At 62.6% G+C, this 13,840-nt stretch overlaps 2 non-coding genes across 2 annotated transcripts; both read left to right on the forward strand.

Moving 5' to 3' along the window:
• Positions 1-2,754: 2,754 nt before the first annotated feature.
• Positions 2,755-2,873, forward strand: LOC131866600 (5S ribosomal RNA). Its single transcript, XR_009365201.1, has one exon. It is a non-coding gene; the product is annotated as a 5S ribosomal RNA (ribosomal RNA).
• Positions 2,874-10,677: 7,804 nt separating this feature from the next.
• Positions 10,678-10,796, forward strand: LOC131866601 (5S ribosomal RNA). The gene has a single exon (XR_009365202.1). It is a non-coding gene; the product is annotated as a 5S ribosomal RNA (ribosomal RNA).
• The last annotated feature ends 3,044 nt before the right edge of the window (positions 10,797-13,840 follow it).

Below are 13,840 nucleotides of genomic sequence, written 5' to 3' on the forward strand. Positions count from 1 at the left end.
ACCTTTGATGCGCTGCCTTCACTAATTTCCAGAAAAGGCAAAAAAAAAAGGAGATTTTAAAATTTCCGTTTTGAAAGATAGTGAAAAAAACGGAACGCGCGTGCCATCTTGAGCCCGCCCTGGTGCGCAGCCCAGGTAAGGTGCCACCCTGGCAAAGGTGCGCACCCGGGCAATTAACCCTACTTCCGACTTCGTGCGCGCCAGGGTGGCAACCGGGCCTCGGAAGAGCCAATGCGAGAAACCCCACCAAACGCTCCGACAAAAAAAGAGGCGGCGCTCCAATAACCCCGCTTCGGAGCGCAGCCGGGGCAAACCAAGCCAAGGTGCCCACCCCGACGAAGGTGCACGCGAGGTGCGCACCCGGGGCAAACCGGGCTCCGACAACGTGCACGCAGCACCTTGGAGCACACTTCGAAGCACTCCCGGGTGCCCACCGGCGTTGCGCACCGTGGTGGGCAGCGAGGTGCGCACCTTTGATGCGCTGCCTTCACTAATTTCCAGAAAAAGGCAAAAAAAAATGAGATTTTAAAATTTCCGTTTTGAAAGATAGTGAAAAAAAAGGAACGCGGGTGCCATCTTGAGCCCGCCCTGGTGCGCAGCCCAGGCAAGGCATGCGCACCAAGGTGCCCACCCGAGGTGCACACCCGGGGCAAACCGGGCTCCGACTTCGTGCAGGCCGCACCTTGGAGCACACTTCGGAGCGCTCCTTGGTGCGCACCATGGTGCCCACCAGGGCGCACCCGAGGCAAACCGGGCTCCGACTTCGTGCACGCCGCACCTTGGAGCACACATCGGAGCGCTCCCAGGTTCGCACCAGCGTTGCGCACCTTTGATGCGCTGCCTTCACTAATTTCCAGAAAAGGCAAAAAAAAACGATATTTTAAAATTTCCGTTCTGAAAGATAGTGAAAAAAACGGAACGCGGGTGCCATCTTGAGCCCTTCCTGATGCGCAGCCCAGGCAAGTTGTGCGCACCAAGGTGCCCACCCTGGCGGAGGTGCGCGCCCGGGGCAAACCGGGCTCCGACTTCGTGCACTGCATGGTGCCCACCAAGGCGCGCAACCCAGCCAAGGTGCCCACCGCAGCGAAGGTGCACGCGAGGTGCGCACCCGAGGTGCACACCCGGGGCAAACCGGGCTCCGACTTCGTGCACGCCGCACCTTGGAGCACACTTCAGAGCGCTCCTTGGTACGCACCAGGGCGCGCAACCCAGCCAAGGTGCTCACCCCGGCGAAGGTGCACGCGAGGTGCGCACCCGGGGCAAACCGGGCTCGGACTTCGTGCACGCCGCACCTTGGAGCACACATCGGAGCGCTCCCGGGTTCGCACCAGCATTGCGCACCTTTGATGCGCTGCCTTCACTAATTTCCAGAAAAGGCAAAAAAAAGAAAAAAATGAGATTTTAAAATTTCCGTTTTGAAAGATAGTGAAAAAAACGGAACGCGGGTGCCATCTTGAGCCCGCCCTGGTGTGCAGCCCAGGCAAGTTGTGCGCACCAAGGCACCCACCCTGGCCAAGGTGGGTCACGGGGTGGGTCCTAGGGTGGGTAACGGGGTGGGTACTAAGGTGCGTGCCAAGGTGGGTCATAGGGTGGGTGCCAAGGTGGGCACCAGGGTGGGTGTGCACCAACCCTAGCCAGGGTAGGTCACGGGGTGGTTGTCGGGGTGGGCGTCAAGGAGCCAAGGTGGGTGGCAAGTAGCCAAGTTGCGTGCCAAGGTGGGTGTCGGGGTGGGTGCCAAGGATCCAAGGTGGGTGCCAAGGAACCAAGGTGGGTGTCTGGGTGGGTGCCGAGGTGGGAGCCAGGGTGGGTCCCAAGGTGAGTGCAAAGGTGGGTGCCAGGGTCAAGGTGAGTGCCAATGTGGGTTCCAAGGTGCCAGGGTCAGGGTGAGTGCCAATGTGGGTTCAAAGGTGCTAAGTTGGGTGCGAGGTTGGGTGCGAGGGTGGGTGGGTGCCAAGGTGTGCTAGGTGGAAGCCCGGGTGGGTCGGCATCCCATGGGTGTCGAGTTGGGTGCCTGATGGGTGCTTCTTGTCAAGTTTTAGTCGTCGGGACTCATTTCGAGCCTTAGAGGTCGTTTCTTGTCCGGTTGCCCTGTCTTCGACCTGGGAACCCAATTTTGGTCCTCGGGTCCCATTTTTTTTTGTCTCGCATCCCACTTTTGGCCTGTGGCCTTTTCGGGGTCGATTCTCGTTTTGGGCATCAGAGCATGTTTCTTCTCCTAAAACCCAATATTTGTTTATTAAGTCTCGGAACACATTTTTGTTCTCGTGGACCCATCATGGGTCTTGGAACGCATTTGTGGTCCTTGGGTCCCATTTTGCATCCCGAAACTTGTGTTTTGGTGCTTGATCCCTATTTTGGGTGCCCACCTTGCACCAAGTGCGCACCCGGGGCAAACCGAGCGCCTTGGTGCACCGGGGCAAGATCGAGCGTGCACCCGAGGCGCCCCGAACATGCACCAAGGTGCACTCGGCCCACATGTGAGCGCAGGTCGTTGCGCCCGAGGTGGTGTGTGGGCACCGCGTTGCAGACGGGACACTGCACGCACACGACGCCCCCTCCAGGTGCACGCACGTAGGCCGGGCCGGGTGCACACCCGACGCCCTAGCAAGGTGCGCGCACCCGGGCAGGGCTCACACTTGGCGAACGGGGCGCACTTCGCGAGGGAGGGTGTGCACCTCGACGGGGGTGGGTGGCCGGGGTGGATTCGCACGTGGGTCGCGGTTTGCTAAGTACACACTGCGACAAGCTCATAACGGGTGCGATCATACCAGCGTTAGTGCACCGGATCCCATCAGAACTCCGCAGTTAAGCGCGCTTGGGCCGGAGTAGTACTGGGATGGGTGACCTCCCGGGAAGTCCCGGTGTTGCACCCTTTTTTAGTTTTTCGCCGGGCGTCGCAATGCTATTTGAATAAACCTTTTGCCCGTTTGCGTTCTCGTCGGGGCCGGGCCGGGCCGGGGTGCGCTGCCCGCACTACCGCGCGCGCGGGGGCGACACCGAGCGCGCACCCGAGGCGCCCCGAGCACACAGGCCACGGTGCAACCCGGGCGTTGTGCGCGCACCCCGGTGCGCCCGAGGTGCTGCGCGCGCACCCAGGTGAAATCGGTGTGCACCTCGGCCAGTGCGCGCTCGGTCGAGTCGCGCACGTTGGCCAAGGTGCACGGTGATGTTTCTTACTCTAAGGTTCCGCACCAGACGCCCGGGACAGGTGAGCGAAGCTGGGCGGGGCCGGGTGCGCGGCCGGGGCAGGTGCACGCAGCTGGAGAGAGCTTTGGAGCACACTTCGGAGCGCACCAATGATGCGCTCCATTCAAAAGTTTCCTGAAAAGGCAAAAAAAGTTGAGATTATAGAATTTCCCACTTGAGAGATTGTAAAAAAAAAAAATTTAAAATGAAGGAAACGCGGGTGCCAAGGTGTGCGCAGCCCAGCCAAGGTGTGCGCACCAAGGCGCCCACCCTGGCGAAGGTGCACGCAAGGTGCGCACCCGAGGCAAACCGGACAATTAACCCAACTTTCGACTTCGCGCGCACCTTGGAGCGCACTTCGGAGCGCTCCTTGGTGCGCACCAATCTTGGGCACCTCGGAGTGCACCATGGCGCCCACCAAGGTGCGCACCCGGGGCAAACCGAGCTCCGACTTCGTGCGCACCTTGGAGCGCACGAAAGGTGCGCACCATGGCGCCCACCAAGGTGCGCAGCCCAGCCAAGGCGTGCGCATCAAGGTGCGCACCCTGGCGAAGGTGCGCACCCGGGGCAAACCGAGCTCCGACTTCGTGCGCACCTTGGAGCGCACAAAAGGTGCGCAACCCAGCCAAGGTGTGCGCACCCCGGTCAAACCGAGCTCCGAATCGTGCGCACCAGAGGTGCACGCCATCGTGCGCACCTTGGAGCACACTTCGGAGCCCTCCTTGGTGCGCGCCGATGTTGCGCACCTCGGAGCGCACCCGGGGAAAACAATGCAATTAACCCGACTTTCGACTTCGTGGGCACCTCGGAGCGCTCTCGGGTTCGCACCTCGGAGCACACCGAGGTGCGCACCTTTGATGCGCTGCCTTCACCAATTTCCAGAAAAGGCAAGAAAACATTGAGAAGGTGTGCGCACCGAGGTGCCCACCCTGGCGAAGGTGCACGCGAGGTGCGCACCCGGGGCAAACCGGGCTCCGACTTCGTGCACGCCGCACCTTGGAGCACACTTCGGAGCGCTCCTTGGTGCGCACCAGGGCGCGCAACCCAGCCGAGGTGCCCACCCCGGCGAAGGTGCACGCGAGGTGCGCACCCGGGGCAAACCGGGCTCCGACTTCGTGCACGCCATGGTGCCCACCGCGGCGAAGGTGCACGCGAGGTGCGCACCCGGGGCAAACCGGGCTCCGACTTCGTGCACGCCGCACCTTGGAGCACACTTCGGAGCGCTCCTTGGTGCGCACCATGGTGCCCACCAGGGCGCGCAACCCCGCCGAAGGTGCACGCGAGGTGCGCACCCGGGGCAAACCGGGCTCCGACTTCGTGCACGCCGCACCTTGGAGCACACTTCGGAGCGCTCCTTGGTGCGCACCATGGTGCCCACCAGGGCGCGCAACCCCGCCGAAGGTGCACGCGAGGTGCGCACCCGGGGCAAACCGGGCTCCGACTTCGTGCACGCCATGGTGCGCACCGCGGCGAAGGTGCGCACCCGGGGCAAACCGGGCTCCGACTTCGTGCACGCCGCACCTTGGAGCACACTTCGGAGCGCTCCTTGGTGCGCACCAGGGCGCGCAACCCAGCCGAGGTGCCCACCCCGGCGAAGGTGCACGCGAGGTGCGTACCCGGGGCAAACCGGGCTCCGACTTCGTGCACGCCGCACCTTGGAGCACACTTCGGAGCGCTCCTTGGTGCGCACCATGGTGCCCACCAGGCCGCGCAACCCAGCCAAGGTGTGCGCACCAAGGTGCACGCGAGGTGCGCACCCGGGGCAAACCGGGGTCCGACTTCGTGCACGCCGCACCTTGGAGCACACATCGGGGCGCTCCCGGGTTCGCACCGGCGTTGCGCACCGTGGTGGGCACCTCGGAGCACACCAAGGTGGGCAGCGAGGTGCGCACCTTTGATGCGATGCCTTCACTAATTTCCATAAAAGGCAAAAAAAAAACGAGATTTTAAAATTTCCGTTTTGAAAGATAGTGAGAAAAAGGGAATGCTGGTGCCATCTTGAGCCCGCCCTGGTGCGCAGCCCAGCCAAGGTGTGCGCACCAAGGTGCCCACCCTGGCGAAGGTGCGCGCCCGGGCAATTAACCCAACTTCCAACTTCGCGCGCGCCAGGGTGGGAGCGCACCCAACAACCGGGCCTGGGAAGAGCCAATGCGAGAAACCCCACCAAACGCTCTGACAAAAAAAGAGGGGGCGCTCCAGTAACCCCGCTTCGGAGCGCACCCTGGGCAAACCCAGCCAAGGTGCCCACCCCGGCCAAGGTGCAGGCGAGGTGCGCACCCGGGGCAAACCGGGCTCCGACAACGTGCACGCCGCACCTTGGAGCACACTTCGTAGCGCTCCCGGGTGCGCACCTCAGAGCACACCAAGGTGGGCAGCGAGGTGCGCACCTTTGATGCGCTGCCTTCACTAATTTCCAGAAAAGGCAAAAAAAAAAGGAGATTTTAAAATTTCCGTTTTGAAAGATAGTGAAAAAAACGGAACGCGCGTGCCATCTTGAGCCCGCCCTGGTGCGCAGCCCAGGTAAGGTGCCCACCCTGGCAAAGGTGCGCACCCGGGCAATTAACCCTACTTCCGACTTCGTGCGCGCCAGGGTGGCAACCGGGCCTCGGAAGAGCCAATGCGAGAAACCCCACCAAACGCTCCGACAAAAAAAGAGGCGGCGCTCCAATAACCCCGCTTCGGAGCGCAGCCGGGGCAAACCCAGCCAAGGTGCCCACCCCGACGAAGGTGCACGCGAGGTGCGCACCCGGGGCAAACCGGGCTCCGACAACGTGCACGCAGCACCTTGGAGCACACTTCGAAGCACTCCCGGGTGCCCACCGGCGTTGCGCACCGTGGTGGGCAGCGAGGTGCGCACCTTTGATGCGCTGCCTTCACTAATTTCCAGAAAAAGGCAAAAAAAAATGAGATTTTAAAATTTCCGTTTTGAAAGATAGTGAAAAAAAAGGAACGCGGGTGCCATCTTGAGCCCGCCCTGGTGCGCAGCCCAGGCAAGGCATGCGCACCAAGGTGCCCACCCGAGGTGCACACCCGGGGCAAACCGGGCTCCGACTTCGTGCAGGCCGCACCTTGGAGCACACTTCGGAGCGCTCCTTGGTGCGCACCATGGTGCCCACCAGGGCGCGCAACCCAGCCAAGGTCTGCACACTAAGGTGCCCACCCCGGCGAAGGTGCACGCGAGGTGCGCACCCGGGGCAAACCGGGCTCCGACTTCGTGCACGCCATGGTGCCCACCGCGGCGAAGGTGCACGCGAGGTGCGCACCCGGGGCAAACCGGGCTCCGACTTCGTGCACGCCGCACCTTGGAGCACACTTCGGAGCGCTCCTTGGTGCGCACCATGGTGCCCACCAGGGCGCGCAACCCAGCCAAGGTGTGCGCACCAAGGTGCACGCGAGGTGCGCACCCGGGGCAAACCGGGGTCCGACTTCGTGCACGCCGCACCTTGGAGCACACATCGGAGCGCTCCCAGGTTCGCACCAGCGTTGCGCACCTTTGATGCGCTGCCTTCACTAATTTCCAGAAAAGGCAAAAAAAAACGATATTTTAAAATTTCCGTTCTGAAAGATAGTGAAAAAAACGGAACGCGGGTGCCATCTTGAGCCCTTCCTGGTGCGCAGCCCAGGCAAGTTGTGCGCACCAAGGTGCCCACCCTGGCGGAGGTGCGCGCCCGGGGCAAACCGGGCTCCGACTTCGTGCACTGCATGGTGCCCACCAAGGCGCGCAACCCAGCCAAGGTGCCCACCGCAGCGAAGGTGCACGCGAGGTGCACACCCGGGGCAAACCGGGCTCCGACTTCGTGCACGCCGCACCTTGGAGCACACTTCAGAGCGCTCCTTGGTGCGCACCAGGGCGCGCAACCCAGCCGAGGTGCCCACCCCGGCGAAGGTGCACGCGAGGTGCGCACCCGGGGCAAACCGGGCTCCGACTTCGTGCACGCCATGGTGCCCACCGCGGCGAAGGTGCGCACCCGGGGCAAACCGGGCTCCGACTTCGTGCACGCCGCACCTTGGAGCACACTTCGGAGCGCTCCTTGGTGCGCACCATGGTGCCCACCAGGCCGCGCAACCCAGCCAAGGTGTGCGCACCAAGGTGCACGCGAGGTGCGCACCCGGGGCAAACCGGGGTCCGACTTCGTGCACGCCGCACCTTGGAGCACACATCGGGGCGCTCCCGGGTTCGCACCGGCGTTGCGCACCGTGGTGGGCACCTCGGAGCACACCAAGGTGGGCAGCGAGGTGCGCACCTTTGATGCGATGCCTTCACTAATTTCCATAAAAGGCAAAAAAAAAACGAGATTTTAAAATTTCCGTTTTGAAAGATAGTGAGAAAAAGGGAATGCTGGTGCCATCTTGAGCCCGCCCTGGTGCGCAGCCCAGCCAAGGTTTGCGCACCAAGGTGCCCACCCTGGCGAAGGTGCGCGCCCGGGCAATTAACCCAACTTCCAACTTCGCGCGCGCCAGGGTGGGAGCGCACCCAACAACCGGGCCTGGGAAGAGCCAATGCGAGAAACCCCACCAAACTCTCTGACAAAAAAAGAGGGGGCGCTCCAGTAACCCCGCTTCGGAGCGCACCCTGGGCAAACCCAGCCAAGGTGCCCACCCCGGCCAAGGTGCAGGCGAGGTGCGCACCCGGGGCAAACCGGGCTCCGACAACGTGCACGCCGCACCTTGGAGCACACTTCGTAGCGCTCCCGGGTGCGCACCTCAGAGCACACCAAGGTGGGCAGCGAGGTGCGCACCTTTGATGCGCTGCCTTCACTAATTTCCAGAAAAGGCAAAAAAAAAAGGAGATTTTAAAATTTCCGTTTTGAAAGATAGTGAAAAAAACGGAACGCGCGTGCCATCTTGAGCCCGCCCTGGTGCGCAGCCCAGGTAAGGTGCCACCCTGGCAAAGGTGCGCACCCGGGCAATTAACCCTACTTCCGACTTCGTGCGCGCCAGGGTGGCAACCGGGCCTCGGAAGAGCCAATGCGAGAAACCCCACCAAACGCTCCGACAAAAAAAGAGGCGGCGCTCCAATAACCCCGCTTCGGAGCGCAGCCGGGGCAAACCAAGCCAAGGTGCCCACCCCGACGAAGGTGCACGCGAGGTGCGCACCCGGGGCAAACCGGGCTCCGACAACGTGCACGCAGCACCTTGGAGCACACTTCGAAGCACTCCCGGGTGCCCACCGGCGTTGCGCACCGTGGTGGGCAGCGAGGTGCGCACCTTTGATGCGCTGCCTTCACTAATTTCCAGAAAAAGGCAAAAAAAAATGAGATTTTAAAATTTCCGTTTTGAAAGATAGTGAAAAAAAAGGAACGCGGGTGCCATCTTGAGCCCGCCCTGGTGCGCAGCCCAGGCAAGGCATGCGCACCAAGGTGCCCACCCGAGGTGCACACCCGGGGCAAACCGGGCTCCGACTTCGTGCAGGCCGCACCTTGGAGCACACTTCGGAGCGCTCCTTGGTGCGCACCATGGTGCCCACCAGGGCGCACCCGAGGCAAACCGGGCTCCGACTTCGTGCACGCCGCACCTTGGAGCACACATCGGAGCGCTCCCAGGTTCGCACCAGCGTTGCGCACCTTTGATGCGCTGCCTTCACTAATTTCCAGAAAAGGCAAAAAAAAACGATATTTTAAAATTTCCGTTCTGAAAGATAGTGAAAAAAACGGAACGCGGGTGCCATCTTGAGCCCTTCCTGATGCGCAGCCCAGGCAAGTTGTGCGCACCAAGGTGCCCACCCTGGCGGAGGTGCGCGCCCGGGGCAAACCGGGCTCCGACTTCGTGCACTGCATGGTGCCCACCAAGGCGCGCAACCCAGCCAAGGTGCCCACCGCAGCGAAGGTGCACGCGAGGTGCGCACCCGAGGTGCACACCCGGGGCAAACCGGGCTCCGACTTCGTGCACGCCGCACCTTGGAGCACACTTCAGAGCGCTCCTTGGTACGCACCAGGGCGCGCAACCCAGCCAAGGTGCTCACCCCGGCGAAGGTGCACGCGAGGTGCGCACCCGGGGCAAACCGGGCTCGGACTTCGTGCACGCCGCACCTTGGAGCACACATCGGAGCGCTCCCGGGTTCGCACCAGCATTGCGCACCTTTGATGCGCTGCCTTCACTAATTTCCAGAAAAGGCAAAAAAAAGAAAAAAATGAGATTTTAAAATTTCCGTTTTGAAAGATAGTGAAAAAAACGGAACGCGGGTGCCATCTTGAGCCCGCCCTGGTGTGCAGCCCAGGCAAGTTGTGCGCACCAAGGCACCCACCCTGGCCAAGGTGGGTCACGGGGTGGGTCCTAGGGTGGGTAACGGGGTGGGTACTAAGGTGCGTGCCAAGGTGGGTCATAGGGTGGGTGCCAAGGTGGGCACCAGGGTGGGTGTGCACCAACCCTAGCCAGGGTAGGTCACGGGGTGGTTGTCGGGGTGGGCGTCAAGGAGCCAAGGTGGGTGGCAAGTAGCCAAGTTGCGTGCCAAGGTGGGTGTCGGGGTGGGTGCCAAGGATCCAAGGTGGGTGCCAAGGAACCAAGGTGGGTGTCTGGGTGGGTGCCGAGGTGGGAGCCAGGGTGGGTCCCAAGGTGAGTGCAAAGGTGGGTGCCAGGGTCAAGGTGAGTGCCAATGTGGGTTCCAAGGTGCCAGGGTCAGGGTGAGTGCCAATGTGGGTTCAAAGGTGCTAAGTTGGGTGCGAGGTTGGGTGCGAGGGTGGGTGGGTGCCAAGGTGTGCTAGGTGGAAGCCCGGGTGGGTCGGCATCCCATGGGTGTCGAGTTGGGTGCCTGATGGGTGCTTCTTGTCAAGTTTTAGTCGTCGGGACTCATTTCGAGCCTTAGAGGTCGTTTCTTGTCCGGTTGCCCTGTCTTCGACCTGGGAACCCAATTTTGGTCCTCGGGTCCCATTTTTTTTTGTCTCGCATCCCACTTTTGGCCTGTGGCCTTTTCGGGGTCGATTCTCGTTTTGGGCATCAGAGCATGTTTCTTCTCCTAAAACCCAATATTTGTTTATTAAGTCTCGGAACACATTTTTGTTCTCGTGGACCCATCATGGGTCTTGGAACGCATTTGTGGTCCTTGGGTCCCATTTTGCATCCCGAAACTTGTGTTTTGGTGCTTGATCCCTATTTTGGGTGCCCACCTTGCACCAAGTGCGCACCCGGGGCAAACCGAGCGCCTTGGTGCACCGGGGCAAGATCGAGCGTGCACCCGAGGCGCCCCGAACATGCACCAAGGTGCACTCGGCCCACATGTGAGCGCAGGTCGTTGCGCCCGAGGTGGTGTGTGGGCACCGCGTTGCAGACGGGACACTGCACGCACACGACGCCCCCTCCAGGTGCACGCACGTAGGCCGGGCCGGGTGCACACCCGACGCCCTAGCAAGGTGCGCGCACCCGGGCAGGGCTCACACTTGGCGAACGGGGCGCACTTCGCGAGGGAGGGTGTGCACCTCGACGGGGGTGGGTGGCCGGGGTGGATTCGCACGTGGGTCGCGGTTTGCTAAGTACACACTGCGACAAGCTCATAACGGGTGCGATCATACCAGCGTTAGTGCACCGGATCCCATCAGAACTCCGCAGTTAAGCGCGCTTGGGCCGGAGTAGTACTGGGATGGGTGACCTCCCGGGAAGTCCCGGTGTTGCACCCTTTTTTAGTTTTTCGCCGGGCGTCGCAATGCTATTTGAATAAACCTTTTGCCCGTTTGCGTTCTCGTCGGGGCCGGGCCGGGCCGGGGTGCGCTGCCCGCACTACCGCGCGCGCGGGGGGCGACACCGAGCGCGCACCCGAGGCGCCCCGAGCACACAGGCCACGGTGCAACCCGGGCGTTGTGCGCGCACCCCGGTGCGCCCGAGGTGCTGCGCGCGCACCCAGGTGAAATCGGTGTGCACCTCGGCCAGTGCGCGCTCGGTCGAGTCGCGCACGTTGGCCAAGGTGCACGGTGATGTTTCTTACTCTAAGGTTCCGCACCAGACGCCCGGGACAGGTGAGCGAAGCTGGGCGGGGCCGGGTGCGCGGCCGGGGCAGGTGCACGCAGCTGGAGAGAGCTTTGGAGCACACTTCGGAGCGCACCAATGATGCGCTCCATTCAAAAGTTTCCTGAAAAGGCAAAAAAAGTTGAGATTATAGAATTTCCCACTTGAGAGATTGTAAAAAAAAAAAATTTAAAATGAAGGAAACGCGGGTGCCAAGGTGTGCGCAGCCCAGCCAAGGTGTGCGCACCAAGGCGCCCACCCTGGCGAAGGTGCACGCAAGGTGCGCACCCGAGGCAAACCGGACAATTAACCCAACTTTCGACTTCGCGCGCACCTTGGAGCGCACTTCGGAGCGCTCCTTGGTGCGCACCAATCTTGGGCACCTCGGAGTGCACCATGGCGCCCACCAAGGTGCGCACCCGGGGCAAACCGAGCTCCGACTTCGTGCGCACCTTGGAGCGCACGAAAGGTGCGCACCATGGCGCCCACCAAGGTGCGCAGCCCAGCCAAGGCGTGCGCATCAAGGTGCGCACCCTGGCGAAGGTGCGCACCCGGGGCAAACCGAGCTCCGACTTCGTGCGCACCTTGGAGCGCACAAAAGGTGCGCAACCCAGCCAAGGTGTGCGCACCCCGGTCAAACCGAGCTCCGAATCGTGCGCACCAGAGGTGCACGCCATCGTGCGCACCTTGGAGCACACTTCGGAGCCCTCCTTGGTGCGCGCCGATGTTGCGCACCTCGGAGCGCACCCGGGGAAAACAATGCAATTAACCCGACTTTCGACTTCGTGGGCACCTCGGAGCGCTCTCGGGTTCGCACCTCGGAGCACACCGAGGTGCGCACCTTTGATGCGCTGCCTTCACCAATTTCCAGAAAAGGCAAGAAAACATTGAGAAGGTGTGCGCACCGAGGTGCCCACCCTGGCGAAGGTGCACGCGAGGTGCGCACCCGGGGCAAACCGGGCTCCGACTTCGTGCACGCCGCACCTTGGAGCACACTTCGGAGCGCTCCTTGGTGCGCACCAGGGCGCGCAACCCAGCCGAGGTGCCCACCCCGGCGAAGGTGCACGCGAGGTGCGCACCCGGGGCAAACCGGGCTCCGACTTCGTGCACGCCATGGTGCCCACCGCGGCGAAGGTGCACGCGAGGTGCGCACCCGGGGCAAACCGGGCTCCGACTTCGTGCACGCCGCACCTTGGAGCACACTTCGGAGCGCTCCTTGGTGCGCACCATGGTGCCCACCAGGGCGCGCAACCCCGCCGAAGGTGCACGCGAGGTGCGCACCCGGGGCAAACCGGGCTCCGACTTCGTGCACGCCGCACCTTGGAGCACACTTCGGAGCGCTCCTTGGTGCGCACCATGGTGCCCACCAGGGCGCGCAACCCCGCCGAAGGTGCACGCGAGGTGCGCACCCGGGGCAAACCGGGCTCCGACTTCGTGCACGCCATGGTGCGCACCGCGGCGAAGGTGCGCACCCGGGGCAAACCGGGCTCCGACTTCGTGCACGCCGCACCTTGGAGCACACTTCGGAGCGCTCCTTGGTGCGCACCAGGGCGCGCAACCCAGCCGAGGTGCCCACCCCGGCGAAGGTGCACGCGAGGTGCGTACCCGGGGCAAACCGGGCTCCGACTTCGTGCACGCCGCACCTTGGAGCACACTTCGGAGCGCTCCTTGGTGCGCACCATGGTGCCCACCAGGCCGCGCAACCCAGCCAAGGTGTGCGCACCAAGGTGCACGCGAGGTGCGCACCCGGGGCAAACCGGGGTCCGACTTCGTGCACGCCGCACCTTGGAGCACACATCGGGGCGCTCCCGGGTTCGCACCGGCGTTGCGCACCGTGGTGGGCACCTCGGAGCACACCAAGGTGGGCAGCGAGGTGCGCACCTTTGATGCGATGCCTTCACTAATTTCCATAAAAGGCAAAAAAAAAACGAGATTTTAAAATTTCCGTTTTGAAAGATAGTGAGAAAAAGGGAATGCTGGTGCCATCTTGAGCCCGCCCTGGTGCGCAGCCCAGCCAAGGTGTGCGCACCAAGGTGCCCACCCTGGCGAAGGTGCGCGCCCGGGCAATTAACCCAACTTCCAACTTCGCGCGCGCCAGGGTGGGAGCGCACCCAACAACCGGGCCTGGGAAGAGCCAATGCGAGAAACCCCACCAAACGCTCTGACAAAAAAAGAGGGGGCGCTCCAGTAACCCCGCTTCGGAGCGCACCCTGGGCAAACCCAGCCAAGGTGCCCACCCCGGCCAAGGTGCAGGCGAGGTGCGCACCCGGGGCAAACCGGGCTCCGACAACGTGCACGCCGCACCTTGGAGCACACTTCGTAGCGCTCCCGGGTGCGCACCTCAGAGCACACCAAGGTGGGCAGCGAGGTGCGCACCTTTGATGCGCTGCCTTCACTAATTTCCAGAAAAGGCAAAAAAAAAAGGAGATTTTAAAATTTCCGTTTTGAAAGATAGTGAAAAAAACGGAACGCGCGTGCCATCTTGAGCCCGCCCTGGTGCGCAGCCCAGGTAAGGTGCCCACCCTGGCAAAGGTGCGCACCCGGGCAATTAACCCTACTTCCGACTTCGTGCGCGCCAGGGTGGCAACCGGGCCTCGGAAGAGCCAATGCGAGAAACCCCACCAAACGCTCCGACAAAAAAAGAGGCGGCGCTCCAATAACCCCGCTTCGGAGCGCAGCCGGGGCAAACCCAGCCAAGGTGCCCACCCCGACGAAGGTG

This window comes from Cryptomeria japonica, unplaced genomic scaffold (genome assembly GCF_030272615.1).
Source record: "Cryptomeria japonica unplaced genomic scaffold, Sugi_1.0 HiC_scaffold_151, whole genome shotgun sequence".
NCBI classification, from domain to species: Eukaryota; Viridiplantae; Streptophyta; class Pinopsida; order Cupressales; family Cupressaceae; genus Cryptomeria; species Cryptomeria japonica.